Consider the following 15,673-nt stretch of genomic DNA (forward strand, 5'->3'; position numbering starts at 1 on the left):
CTTTCCCCCTGACCACAGGACTTAATCAGTAAACCACAAGCTATTTACCAAGACCCTGCATGCAGGCGAGGCTTATCAGCACCTTTGCACAAGGAAACTGTTTACCAGAAGGTTACAGCCGATGACAGGGGGTGACAGGAGGATGTGGTGACCATACTCTGGCTAAGTTTTATTGGTTGTGTGATTTTGCAATGTTTAAAATTAGCCCGCGCTTTACTTTGAATGGACCCCCCCTTTCTGCCTGGTTTGTAATGATTGGATACCGCGTTTTCTATAGCATATTATTGGATATAGGTTGATAAGGTGATGTGTTCCCCCCTCCCTGAGTGTATTCTGAAATCCTATAAATTGTGTGGTTTGAGCCTTGTTCAGGGTCGAGCCTGGTGGACTGCTGTCAGTCACCTCTCGACCGGGATTTGAATTCGTGAATAAACATCTTTGTTTTCTTGCAGTAGATGGTGGTTTGATTTTTGCTCGCTAACAGCTCTGAAGGTCAAATAAACAATAGCGACAACAAAAACTAGTACCAATTTACCTCAAGACGTTCCAGCAAAATCAGTGAGGGGGAAGCACTTCCAAACACATTCTAGGAGACTAACATCACATAAATCTCTAAAGTAGAAAAAGACCCTACCAAAAGTATAAAAAACAAAACAAAAAGAAAAATATAGACCTATATCCTTGATGAACATTTGTTGTGTCATGCGTTTGGCTAGAGATGGTGTCAGCTTGATGGATCTCTCAAGTGGCCGGAAGCATGGCCTTCTTTGCCTGAGTGTGAGCAGTGAATAGGAGCAACTGGTGGGGGATTTCAGTTTCTGGATGGAGACATGGCATGGAAGATGGCTCTTTCCTGAGGACATGGACACACATAAATTGTAACCTTGCTAGTTACCTTTCTCATGATCTGGCCAACTCTTACCCCTGTTTTCCTGACACCTTCTCTGGGACAAGGTGACCCCAGCTAGGCTTAGCAGGACCTGCAAGATCACTGCTGACAGCAGCAGTGAAAATTGGGGCTGAATTTGTGGTAACTGACTCACGTACTTTCTGGGATTAGTGTATTCTCAACCCCAGCTGATGCTTGCTTATTTTGCAGTCCCTAGCTATGTGTCCTTTACCCCTGTATCACCCTAATAAAACCTAAAATTGTTTAAACCCATCCTCAGCTGCCCCGCAGTCAGTTCCTTACATGCCACACAGCAGCAAGTCCTTTTCTTTTAGTTACAAGAAACATTGATGCAAAGACCCTCAATAAAATCTTGGCAAATCAAATTCAACAACATATATTTTTTTTAATATTTATTTATTTATTCCCTTTTGTTGCCCTTGTTGTTTTATTGTTGTAGTTATTATTGTTGTTGTCATTGTTGGATAGGACAGAGAGAAATGGAGAGAGGAGGGGAAGACAGAGAGGGGGAGAGAAAGATAGACACCTGCAGACCTGCTTCACCGCCTGTGAAGCGACTCCCCTGCAGGTGGGGAGCCGGGGTTCGAACCGGGATCCTTATGCCGGTCCTTGTGCTTTGCGCCACCTGCGCTTAACCCGCTGTGCTACAGCCCAACTCCCTCAACAACATATTAAGAGAATAATTCACCTAGACAAAGTGGGGCTCATCCCTGAGAAGCAGGGATAGTTGAACATTTGCATATCAATCAATATAATTCACACATCAACAACAAGAAAAAGAAAAATAAAATGGTCATATGGATTGAGGCAGAAAATGCATCCACCAATATCCCAAATCTGTTTATAATAAAGTCCCTCCAGAAAATAAATGGGAATAGAAGGATAAGTTCTCAGCATAATGAAGTCCATATATTATAAATCCCACAATGGGGAAAACCTGAAAGCTTTCCCTCTAAAATCTGACAAGGATGAACCAGACAAGGATGTCCACTATCACCACCTTTATTCTATGTAGCCCTGGAGGCCCTCACCACTGCAACCAGGCAAGAAAGGGTCATCAAAGTTAGACAGATTGGAAAGGAAGAAATTGAGCCATCACTATTTAACGATGATCAGATAGTACACCTAGAGAATCCCAAAAACTCCAATCAAAAGCCTACTGGAAACAATAAATTCAGTAAAGTATCAAGACACAATATTAACACCCATAAATTTGTAGCATTTTTATACAGAAATGACAAATTGGAGAAAAGAGGATCAAAGAATTTTATCTCATTTGCACGTAAAGCTAAAAAGCACTAAAATACCTCAGAGTGAATCTCACAAAGGAGGTAAGGACCTTTATAAGGAAGACTGCAGAAAATTGATAAAAGAAATAGAGAAGGTCACACAGAAATGTAAGAATATTCCTTCTTCCCAGATTGGAAGAATACACATTATTAAAATGGCCACTTTATTTACCAAAAACAATAAAACATTTCAATGCAGTACCTATCAAGATTCCAATGGCATTTTTCAAGGCAATTAACAGCCTGGAAAAAGAAGGCCTCTTCAACAAATGGTGCTGAACAACTGGACAGACACATGTTTGTCGGGGTTCCTTGGGGGGAACGAGGCAGGAGCGAGTTCACTAAAGGGGTCTTCCATCATATCATGGCAGCAGATGATACACAAACCTCTTTAGGGTCCCACTGCGGGGAACAACGAAACAACTTTATTGACGCAGTTTCAAATTTATAAAGGGGTAGCGGTTGCAGGGGAAGTAGCCAGCTGCCAATGAGGTCAATATCTTGCAAGAGAGCAAGGCAATTAAAGGGTATGGATGGTGACGGAAGAACAGGGAAACAGAAATATAAAGAAGGCGAAGCCCACCAGAAAAGGGGAGAAAGGCTGGTAGGAATGTTGGAATTCTCCCGCATACTCTTGCCACATCTCGCTGGACCACAAGACTGGTGTGCCAAGGGGAGGCTGATTGACGAGCTTCCAGGGGGGCCAGCCATCCGTGCTCAAACACACCAGGGCCACATCTTTCTCTCCCCCTCTCTGTCTTCCTTTCCTCTCTCCATTTCTCTCTGTACTATCTAAGAATGATGACATCAATAACAATAATAACTACAACAACAGAAAAACACTTTATTAAATTTATTAAAACCCAAGCAACTCCTAATCAGGATCCTTCCCATGTTTTCTGGTTCATTTACACTGAAGACAGGTTTACTTAATCCGGAGGAGAGGAAAGAGACTTACATGAGACCCAAAGAGATGGCAGAGAACCCTTGCAGTAACTGGGGTAACAGAGGTTTGGAAGCTGGAGCCTCAGGCAGACAAGCTCTGTCCTCGGCCTCATGGAGCTGTTTCGCTCATCACTCTCCAAGTCCCAAAATAAAGGATGGATTTGAAAGAAGTTCCAGGGCAGGCGGCTTAACTCTGGGTGGCTCTGCACAAAGCCCTTCATGCCTGAAGCATCAGAGCTTTAAGTTCCTACCCCAGTCTCACCAGAAACTAGAGATTCACCACTCTGTGAAAAACACAAAAACAATATAAAAAAGAAAAAAAAAGAAAGAAACATTTTAAAGGGGGCTGGACATGGGGGCCGGGCGGTAGCACAGCGGGTTAAGTGCAGGCAGTGCAAAGCGCAAAGACCTGCGCAAGGATCCCAGTTTGAGCTCCCAGCTCCCCACCTGCGGGGGGGGGGGGGGGTCTCTTCACAAGCAGTGAAGCAGGTCTGCAGGTGTCTATCTTTCTCTTCTTCTCTGTCTTCCTCTCCTCTTTTTAATTTTTCTCTGTCCTATCCAACAATAGCTATAACAACAAAAACAACCACAACAAGGGAAACTACAAGGGCAAGAAAAATGGGAAAATAGCCTCCAGAAGCAGTGGATTCACATTGCTGACACTGAACACTAGTGATAACCTTGGAGACCAAAAAAAAAAAAAAGTAAAGGGGGCTGGACAATGATGCACCAAGTTTAACGCACATCATACTATGCACAATGACCCACAAAAGGATCCTGGTTCAAGCCTCTGGCAGACGGGTTGCTTCACAAACAGTGAAGCAGTTATTAAAGTGTCTCTCTCTCTCTCTCCCTCTCTTTCTTCCCCTCTTCTCTCAATTTCTCTCTGTCTCATCCATTAAAATGGAGAAAAATGGCCTCCAGGAGCAGTGGAGTTGTAGTGCCAGCAGGTGCCCCAGCAGTAGCCCTGAAGACAATAAAATAAAATAAAATAAAATAAAATAAAATAAAATAAAATAAAATAAAATAAAATAATGATTTTAAAAAGAGAGAAGCTCTAAGAGGCCAGGAAGTGGCACCCTGTGTTAAGAGCACACATCATCATGTGTGAGGACCCAGGTTCGACACCCCTCCCAACCTGCATGGGGGGAAGCTGCATAAGTGGTGAAGCAGGTCTGCAGGTGTCTCTTTATCTATCTCCACATCCATCTTTCCCTCCCCTTCTCAATTTCTATTTGTCCTATCAATTAAAAAATCATAATAAAACACAAATTTTAAATTAAAAAAAACAGAAAAATGGCTGCTGGGAGATGTGAATTTGTTGTGCAGGCACTGAGCCCCACTGATAACTCTGGTGGCAAAAAAAAAAAAAAGGAAAAGAAAGAAAGAAAGAGAAAAAGAAAGAACTGGTCAATTGGCTTCACTGCAGAGTAAGCACATGACCATTTGACCAAGAGGCAGGGGAATTCCATCATGCACAAAGGCTTAGGATGCTTGTTGTGTTATTATGTCTCCCCCGTGTGGACATGGCATAGAATACTCAACAAAAGAGATGGTATCAATTTGAAAGGTATTTCTAGATATTATTAAATAGACTTGTAAATTCATTGCAAAGAACTGGAGTAGTTGGGCAGGTAGTTTGGTGGTGGAAAGGGAGTTGGACCTGTCTGAGGTCCCAGGTTCGATCCCTGCCATTCATTTGCCTGACTTCTGTGGTAGACTCTCTCTAACACTTCTCCTAATGTGGGAACATCTTTTGACAAGAGTAAATGCATGCAAAGTGTGAAAGTGTAGACCACCCAGAAATATAAAAGAGAGGAGGAAGGGCATAGCTGACTTGCTAGGTAGGGCCTCTAGTTCCAGAGTCCTGAGCAGGAAGCCAAGAAGAGGAGAGAGCAGGGTGTTGGTCTGTGGACACTGTTCTGCTCCCAGGGACAGCCTGGCACCGGGCTGCAAAGACTAAACCTGAAAAATTCACTTGTTAGGAATAATGCTGTGACTGAATCAGCAATGGGCACTGTTTTGCAATGACCCAGTACGACTTCTTTTACCTTGAAAACCTAACTTGTATTCCTCAGGCTCTGGAGCCAGGGAAGTCTTCAATCAAAAGGCAAGTAGACTCCCTGTCTCTGTAGAACCTGCTGCCTCCTGCACAGAGTATTGGCTTGTTCTTAATATTACCCTGGAGCACAGGCTCAGACCTAGAGCTCTATGGGTGCTACCCTAGAACTTGGTGATTTCAGTTGGCAGTGCATCTCTGTGTCCCAATCATCGAGTGACTACAAGGTGTACACAACTATGAATACAAATCTAAGTACACAAAATGCCAACAGAAATGAGTGCTTTCCCAGTGCCAGCCCTTGTGTTTTCTGCTCTTGCATGACAGAGAGGAAGCATTCGTCATGAGCCTCTACAGAGGATGAAACAGAGTCTTGAGGGTGTGGGGGGAACAGAGGACTTTACTGTGGTAACATGTTTATAAGCATGTGACACAGGATTTGAACTTGGATACCTACAGGCTTCACCACTGTGTCCTCACTGACTACATATACACTGAAGACTTTGCTCCCAGGAATGTCCCGTAACCACTGCAGCATCTCTTGCTCACTCTCTGTGAGCGGAAGGAAAAAAAAATTGTGGCTCAAATTCCCTTTTCTTTAGTGCTTGAGTATGTCATTCAACTCTCTCCTTGCTTTTAGGATTTGTGAAGAAAAATCTGATGAAAGTCTGATATTTCTCCATTTGTATATAACTTTTTTCCTTTCACTAGAAGCCTGAAAAATGTTCTCCTTGTCATTGAGCTTTGATAATTTTATATTAATGTGTTGGTCGTTTTGGATTTGTGAACCTGGGTGATACAACTGCCTCAAAAATCAGTATGTTCTGAGGAATACCTAGGTGAGGGAATTTTTCATCTAACATTTCTCTGAAAAATTACCTCTGGACATTTGACCCAGTCTACTTCTTCAGGTAACCCTATAACTCATATATTCTACCTTTTCATAGAGTCTGCAATTTCACAGAGAGTTGCATCATTCTTTCTAAACCTTTCCCCTCCCTAATATGTGAAATGAGAGTGGTCTAATTGTGTCTTATAGACGGGGAATTATTTCTTCTGCCTGTGTGAGTCTATTTCTTAAGTTTTCTACCTGAAATTGAACTGCACTAAAGATGTCTTTAAGTCCTTGCAGTTCTGTCTAAAAATTTTCCTCCATGCTGCTTAACTGCTTAGTGAACTCTGCTTTAAGTTCTTCATTCACACTTTGTAGCTTCTTATCAAATTCCAAGGTAAAAAATCCTCTTTCAGCTCTTTCTTATTTTCTTGTAGATTTCTCATAAGCTTTCTACAGCTTTTCTTTGATAGACTCTCTGCATCTGGAATTTTCTGCATTTTGTCTGATTGACTTCTCTCTGTGTGATGAGGCATGCTGTTTAACTGTCCACCTCTTTGTTTTTGCATGCATGGTGTTGGTTATTGTTGGCCAGCTAGTGGTGCTGTTGTGGTCCTTGCTTTCCACTTATTTGAATCTGTGGTGGGTGGGGGGAGGGGTGTTTCGGGCTACCTTGTGGGCTGAGTTTTGTCTTTGTCTTAAACTCAGACTGAGAAAAAAACAAAAGTAAACACTCACAAAAAATAGTAATATAAATAAAAACACTAAGTCAAAGATTGAGAGGTATTAAGTACCAATATCTTTTCTTCTGTTGAGTCTGATAACTGCGTTACTGTCCAAGATGGTATGTGTCAATGCCAAGCACTGTCTGCCCAGAGCTCTCATTTCAACTGATTGTGTCTCTCACCCCACTATCTTTTCCCCAGCAGCGCTCGCTGATACCCACATGAGGCTGTGGATTTTTTTTTTTAGCTGTACGTATGTGTCTAATTCAATGTATTGTTCTGTACAATAGTTGTATCAGGGAAGAAAAAGTCTGATTACAGCTACTCCACAAACCATGCCTCCTGGTAGCCCTAATTGTTTTTCTTTATTGCTAGCAGGGCTATTACTGTAAGTCATTACCTGCATGATGAACTCACTTTCCAAGGTGTTTAAATTTTCAATTCTTTGCTTTTTTTTATTATTCACTAATATGCTTAATGCATATTCAGAGAGAATAGAGACACTTTTTTTTGCCTTTAAAAAAATTTATTTCTTTATTGGGGAATTAATGTTTTTTTAAATTTTTTATTTAAGAAAGGATTAATGAACAAAAACATAAGGTAGGAGGGGTACAACTCCACACAATTCCCACCACCCAATCCCAATAACCCACCCCTCCCATGGTAGCTTTCCCATTCTCTAGCCCTCTGGGAGCATGGACCCAGGGTCATTGAGGGTTACAGAAGGTAGAAGGTCTGGCTTCTGTAATTGCTTCCCTGCCCGCTGAACATGGGTGTTGACTGGTCGGTCCATACTCCCAGTCTGCCTCTCTCTTTCCCTAGTAAAGTGTGTCTCTGGGGAAGCTGAGCTCCAGGACACATTGGTGGGGTCTTCAATCCAGGGAAGCCTAGCCAGCATCCTGGTGGCATCTGGAACCTGGTGATTGAAAAGAGAGTTAACATATGAAGCCAAACAATTTGTTGAGCAATCATGGATCCCAAGCTTGGAATAGTGGAGAGGAAGTGTTAGGGAGGTACTCACTGCAAACTCTAGTGTACTTCTGCTTTCAGGTATATATTTTGCAGTAGTTTATGGATACGTGTGAACATAAGCTCTCTCTCACAGAAACTGGTGTATATCTAGGTTATGGGACATTGTTAGAAAGTGAACTACCTGAGATGAAATTAGAGTGTACTATAAAAGGAAAGGTCTCACCCGAGTAATGAAGCTGAAGGGTCTTCATTCCACACGTGAAGTCTCTGGATACAGTCTGAGGTGAAGCATGTTGAGGTGGCAATCGTTGCTTTGGTTAGGTTGTGATCGGCGGATGCAATATTATTTGGTTTGGATTGGGAGATGCATACGGGAAAGTGGGCCCTATCCAAGGGTTCCAGGACTGGGGGAAGTAGGGGCTCTATAGTGAAGATGTGAGGTTCCTGCTGAATTAGGGTTCAAAAAGACAATCCATAGTTAATATTATCATCACATTATTTGTTAATTGGGTTAACTTTGAAAAGTCCCTTTGTTATGGTTTGCTGTACAGTACCCAGTATCTTGTATATAGCTGTCGTATGCTTTACATTGGTTTGTCCTAGCCCTCCCCCCGCCATGATTAGTTTGTCTTAGTTTATGAATCGTTGTTCCTGAATAAAGAAATACAGCTTCCCTGCCCAGCCGTTGTCTCCGCGTCTCTGTTACCCGCCGTGAAGCAAGCCAGCCCGACCAGAGCCTTCCGAAATTTTAACAACAAATAGCTGTGCTATTGGATGCTTCTAATCTACTTGGTCTAGGCTTTTGAGAGAGTCCGCATATCAAATACATAGCCTATATATTAAAAAGATTCAGTTTGTCTTTTGAGAAACTTTGAGACATGCAATTGATTTTCCCCCTCTCATATTAATTAACTACTGATTTATATGTCTACATTTTGCTAGGAGTGTACATAAACACCATTCCCACCACCAAAGGACTGTGACCCATCCCTCCCGCCCACTCCCACCCCCCACTGGCCCAGGAAGCTGCATGTCTACCCCTCACCACTGGGTTTTTACTTTGGTGCCCTACTTACAATTTGATCAGGTCCTGCTTTTAGTTTCCCTTTCAGATCTTCTTAGTCAGCTTCTGTTGATGAGTGGGATCATCCCATACTCATCTTTATCTTTCTGACTTAGTTCACTTAACATAATTCCTTCTAGCTCTGTCCAAGATGGGTCAGAGAAGGTGTGTTCATTGTTTTTGATAGCTGCATAGTATTCCATTGTGTATATATACCACAGCTTTCTCAGCCATTCATCTGTTGTTGGGCACCTGGGTTGCTTCCAGGTTTTAGCTATTATGAATTGTGCTGCTATGAACATAGGAGTACACACCTCTTTTTGGTTGGGTGTTATGGAGTCCTTGGGGTATAACCCCAGGAGAGGAATTACTGGGTCATATGGAAGGTCCATGTCTAGCCTTCTGAGAGTTTTCCAGACTGCTCTCCACAGAGGCTGTACCAATTTACATTCCCACCAGCAATGTAAAAGGGTTCCTCTGTCCCCACATCCTCTCCAGCATTTGTTGCTGCTGTCCTTTTTGATGTATGCCATTCTTACAGGAATGAGGTAGTATCTTAGTGTTGTCTTAATTTGCATTTCTCTGACAATCAGTGACCTAGAGCAGTTTTTCATATGTTTGTTAGCCTTTTGGATCTCCTCTGTGGTGAATGTTTTGTTCATTTCCTCTGCCCATTTTTGGATGAGGTCATTTGCTTTTTTGCGGCTAAGTTTGCTGAGCTCTTTATATATTTTGGTGATTAGTTTCTTGTCTGATGTCTGGCATGTGAAGATCTTCTCCCATTCTGTGAGGGGTCTCTCTGTTTCTTTAATAGTTTCTTTGGATGTGCAGAAGCTTTTCAATTTGATGTAATCCCATTGGTTTGTTTGTGCTTTAGTCTTCCTTGCAATTGGGTTTGATTCATCAAAGATGTCCTTGAGGTGTATGTGGGAAAGTGTTTTACCAATGTTTTCCTCTAAGTATTTGATTGTTTCTGGTCTGACATCTAGGTCTTTGATCCATTTGGAGTTGATTTTTGTTTCTGGGAGATAAAGTGGTTCAATTTCATTCTTCTGCATGTTTCAACCCAGTTTTCCCAGCACCATTTATTGAAGAGAGCCTCCTTTTTCCATTTAATCCTTTGGACCCCCTTATCAAAGATTAGATGCCCATAGGTGTTGGGATTTACTTCTGGGCTTTCAATTCTGTTCCACTGGTCTGTGTGCCTATTTTTGTTCCAGTACCATGCTGTTTTGATGATGATGGCTTTATAATATAGTTTAAGGTCTGGGAGTGTGATGCCTCCATTTCTGTTTCTTTTCCTTAAGATGGTTTTGGCAATTCTAGGTGTTTTCAGGTTCCAGATAAATGATTGTAGTGTTTGTTCTATTCTCTTAAAGAAGCTTGGTGGAACATTGATGGGTATTGCATTAAATTTGTATATGGCTCTGGCGAGAATATTCATTTTGATGATATTTATTCTTCCAATCCATGAGCATGGGATATCTTTCCATTTCTTGGTATCAGTTTCTATCTCCTTGAGTAGCGACTCATAGTTTTCAGTATACAAGTCTTCCACTTCATTGGTCAACTTTATTCCTAGGTATTTGATTGATTTTTTGAAACAGTAAATGGGAGTGATTTCTGGATGTCTTCTTCTTCGGATTTTGTGTTTGCATAAAGAAATGCCACTGATTTTTGTACATTGATTTTGTAGCCTGATACCTTGCTATATTGCCTAATAACTTCCAGTAATTTTCTACTGGATTCTTTAGGTCTTTCTATGTATACTATCATATCATCTGCAAATAGTTAGAGCTTGACTTCTTCCCTTCCAATCTGTATCCCTTTGATTTCTTTCTCTTGCCTGATTGCTATGGCAAGAACTTCCAATACTATGTTGAAGAGTAATGATGACAGTGGACAGCCCTGTCTAGTCCCCGATCTGAGGGGGAATGCTTTCAGCTTCTGTCCATTGAGTATGATGTTGGCTGTAGGTTTGCTATATATAGACTCCACTATCTTGAGGAATTTCCCATCTATTCCCATTTTTTGTAGAGTTTTGAGCATGAATGGGTGTTGGATTTTGTCAAAGGCTTTCTTTGTATTGAGATAATCATGTAGTTTTTGGCTTTGCTTTTATTGATGTGGTGAATGGCATTGATTGACTTACGGATGTTGAACCAGCCTTGCATTCCTGGGATGAATCCCACTTGGTCATGATGAACAATCTTTTAGATGTGTTGCTGTATCCGGTTGGCCAAGATCTTGTTTAATATTTTGGCATCTATGCTCATCAGAGATATTGGTCTGTAGTTTTCCTTTTTTGTTCTGTCCCTATCAGCTTTTGGTATCAGGGTGATGTTGGCTTCATAAAAGGTGGAAGGGAGTATTCCTGTTTCTTAAATCTTATGGAATAGCTTATTTATGGGTATTAACTGTTTCCTGAAAGTTTTGTAGAATTCGTTTGTGAAGCCATCTGGTTCAGGACTTTTGTTGTTGGGGAGATTCTTAATAACAGTTTCAATTTCTTTGTCTGTGATTGGTGCATTTAGATTTTGTAGTTCTTCTTGGTTCAGCTTTGGAAGTGCATAGGTTTCTAGGAATTGTTCCATTTCTTCCAGATTCTCTAGCTTGGTGGCATATAGTTCTTTATAGAAGTTTCGCAGGATTCTCTGGATTTCTGTGGTGTCATTTGTGCTATCTCCTGCATCGTTTACAATTCTATTAATTTGAGTCTTCTCTCTTTTTTGTTTGGTGAGTCTGGCTAGGGGTTTGTCAATTTTGTTTAATCTTTCAAAGAACCAACATTTGGCTTCATTGATCTTTTGTATGGTTCTTTTATTTTCGATGTTGTTTATTTCTGCTCTAACTTTAGTGATTTATGTCCTTCTGGTTGCTTTAGGGTTCCTTTGTTCCTCTTCCTCTAAGTCCTTGAGGTGTGCAGTAAGGTCGTTCATTTGGGCTTCTTCTTGGTGTTTAATATGTGATTGTATGGCCATAAGTTTCCCTCTCAGTACTGCTTTCGCTGTGTCCCAAATATTTTGATAGGTTGTGTCTTCATTTTCATTAGTTTCCAGGAACATTTGAATTTCCTGTTTGAGTGAGTCTCTGACCCAGTGGTTCTTAAGGAGCATGTTGTTTAGTTTCAAAATTCTATGTCTTTTAATAATTTTCTGTTTGTTGTTAAATGTTAGTTTTACTCCACTCTGGTCTGAGAAGATACTTGGGATGATTTCAATGCTCTTGAATTTATTTATGCTGTCTTTGTGGCCTAACATGTGGTCTATCCTTGAGTATGTGTTATGTGGATTTGAAAAGAAGGTGTATTCCAGTTTTGGGGGGTGGAGGAGTCTGAAAATGTCCAAGAGGTGTAGTCTGTCAATCTCTTCATTCAATTCTCTTGTATCTTTATTGGTTCTCTGCTTTTTTGATCTGTCTAAGTGTGAGAGTGGGGTATTGAAGTCTCCCACTATTATTGTATTACTATTGATGTATTTTTGAAATTCTTTCAGTAGATGCTTAATGTATTTAGATGGTCCCTCGTTGGGTGCATAGATGTTAATAATTGTTAAGTCTCCTTGGCTGATTGATCCTCTAATCATTATGTAATGTCCTTGCCTATCTTTTATTACTTTATTTAATTTAAAATCTATTGTGTCTGAGATGAGAATGGCTGTTCCTGCCCTTTTTTGTGGACCGTTAGCCTGTATGATAGTTTTCCATCCTTTCACTTTAAGTCTGTGTTTATCTTGTTGTGACAGATGGGATTCTTGCAAGCAGCATATGGTTGGGTTATGTTTTCTGATCCATCCCCCACCCTGTGCCTTTTGATGGGTGAGTTTAAGCCATTGACATTTATTGATATTATGGATTTAATGTATTGTAGTGCCATTGTTCTAAAAAACAATTTGTTTACTCTGATATATTGCAAGTATTATAGTGATGTTCTTGTTTATAAGAGGTCTTTTAGTACCTCTTTCAGGGCCGGCTTGGTGATGGTTGCCTCCTTTAACTGTTGTTTGTCTAAGAAGGTTTTGATCCCTCCATCTAGCTTGATTGAAAGTCTAGCAGGATATATTATCCTTGGTTGAAACCCTTTTTCATTCAGGGCTCGATAGATTTCTTGCCACTCCCTTCTGGCTCTTAGAGTTTGAGTGGAGAAATCTGCAGATAATCTTATGGGTTTTCCCTTGTATGTGACTTTTTGTTTCTCTCTTGCAGCCTTTAGGATCCTTTCTTTATCCTTACTTCTTCTCATTGTGACTATGATGAGTCTTGGTGTCTTCAGGTCTGGGTTGATTCTGTTTGGTACTCTCTGGGCCTCTTGAACCTTGATATCCTTTGTGTTATTCAGGTCTGGGAAGTTTTCTTGTATTATTTCCTCTAGAATGTTTGCTTCCCCTTCCTCTCTTTCTTCCTCTGGCAGGCCAATTATATGAATGTTACTTCTTTTGATATCATCCCATATGTCTCTGTTGTTGTTTTCAGTGTCTCTCAATCTCTTTTTAAGCTCTTTCACCTCTTTCTTAGATTTCTCTAACTCATCCTCTGTCTGACTATTTCTGTTTTCTGCTTCTGTTCCAGGGATGTGTCCCCAGGCACTGTATTTTAGGTCCCTTGTGCTGACCACCCCTTCTCTAAGGCCCTGGAGCTGACATTAACTTAGAGCCAGCCATCCTGTCTTTCCTGCCCAGTGTACATATCCCATTAGAGCAGCAAGTAATCTCAGAACAGGTATACAGCAGTGAAACTATTTCTCACTTAAGCATTGTGCTTTCCTTATGTCTGCCGTGTTTGAAGGTTTTATAGCAGTGATGACCACACCAGTGTCAACATTTCCATGCAAAAGGTGAAATTTCTATGTTTACGAAATAGAGTGCTTTGATTTTCATGACTTCTAATGTGAAACATCTATCCAAGTGCATCATGAAGTCAAAGAGGTGTTGAAATTTAAAATTCCTTCTTTCCAGGCAATATTGGAGTCTACAGACAGAAGGCCCATGAAATTAGGATCACACCTGTGGGCCACAAACTAGGGGTCAGGAGGTCATCCAGCCCACAGGCTCCTGGAGGGTTTTCTGAGTGTGTCCTCAGGGCCAAAGCTGTAACAGATTTTTCAAATTGCCTTTGTTATCAGGAGCCAGGCAGTTAGGTCAGGGTTGGGGCTGTGATATCTACTGGAAGCTCCTGACTCAGTCAGTAGAAGCCCACATCTTTCTTGTGTCTTTCAGTGGTCAGGGCCTGGAAAGCTTCTTATTCCTGCATGCAGTGACTTTGAATGGAAGATTCATACATGACTATTAGAGGTAGTAGTTTTTAAAGTTCTTTTTATGCAATAGTTTTAGAAGCTCTTTTTTAGTTTAGTTTCTTATAGTGTGAGATGGAAAATTCCTTGCCCTTTCCCCCTGACCACAGGACTTAATCAGTAAACCACAAGCTGTTTACCAAGACCCTGCATGCAGGCGAGGCTTATCAGCACCTTTGCACAAGGAAAATCTTTACCAGAAGGTTACAGCCGATGACAGGGGGTGACAGGGGGATGTGGTGACCATACTCTGGCTAAGTTTTATTGGTTGTGTGATTTTGCAATGTTTAAAATTAGCCCACGCTTTGCTTTGAATAGACCCCGCTTTCTGCCTGGTTTGAAATGATTGGATTCCGCATTTTCTATAGCATATTATTGGATATAGGTTGATAAGGTGATGTGTTCCCCCCTCCCTTAGTGTGTTCTGAAATCCTATATATTGTGTGGTTTGAGCTTTGTTCAGGGTCAAGCCTGGTGGACTGCTGTCAGTCACCTCTTGACCCAGATTCGAATTCGTGAATAAATATCTTTGTTTTCTTGCAGTGGATGCTGGTTTGATTTTTGCTCGCTAACATTTGGAGGCCCCAGCGAGATCTCCTCAGACGGGGATTCCTGAGGACACCCCATTCTGGTTCTGGACCCTAGGAGGCCTTGGAGGCTCTGCCCAGTGCTGGTAAGTCAGGCCTGATTTTAGTGCACAATACCATCTTGTGTTTGTCTCCGCAGATTGGGTAGAGGCTTGTGGATTGTGGGACACCACGGTAATCCCAGCATCAGCACCGGAGGGGAGGTCCTCTTGGTTGCAGGAAGGGGAGCAGGAAGAGACCAGCTGGCCAGGGTCTTGCTCCCGAACTAGTGTGGGGTGTGCCATGCCACACTAAGGCTGGGTAATTCCTGAGACTGAAGTCTGACGGACTGTAGGGATGAGGACAGAAGTCAGAGGTCAGGTGCCAATATAGCCAGTCCAAACGTGGGGGCTGAGGCCTGCACAGTCAGAGGACAGGGGTTTGGCACTTGTTAGATGGTACTGCAGCCGCCAACAAAGGCTGCAACAGGAACCACACCGCCCAGGGGGCTCAGGAGCTTTTCATGGTAGGGTTGGCTCCTACTGTTTGGCCCCGCTGCTGGAAGTGGCTCCATGGGGGGAGCTGTCATGGCAGGACTGGCTCCTCTTCTCTGTGGCTGTCTCTCTCTCCCTCTACTGTTTGTTTGTGGCCTCTGCTCTTCTCTACACTTTGGTGATTCGTGAAGAGATTGACCTTGCCAGTGCAACTGACGGAGTCTGGCCGGAGCTACTCTCCGGTAATTCCCGAAGACCTGGCTTGTGATGTCCTAGTAGCAGTGGCCGGTCAGGTAATCACCCACTCTTGACTGAATGAATGGTCTGTTGCGAATGCTCGTGTGCATGTTGTGTGCCTCACGGTCAATTGACTACGGGGCTTGATTGGGCTCTAACCTGCTTGTCCGTGGAGTTGTCTCAGCTCAGTGGATATTCTCAATTCATTGAGACCAAGGCCAGGGTTCATACGGCTACTCCTAAGCTAAGACTCCTTATGGCTCCGTGAGGGGCCAGGCCAGGCGAGTACAGTTG

Source organism: Erinaceus europaeus, chromosome 5 (genome assembly GCF_950295315.1).
Source record: "Erinaceus europaeus chromosome 5, mEriEur2.1, whole genome shotgun sequence".
Lineage (NCBI taxonomy): Eukaryota > Metazoa > Chordata > Mammalia > Eulipotyphla > Erinaceidae > Erinaceus > Erinaceus europaeus.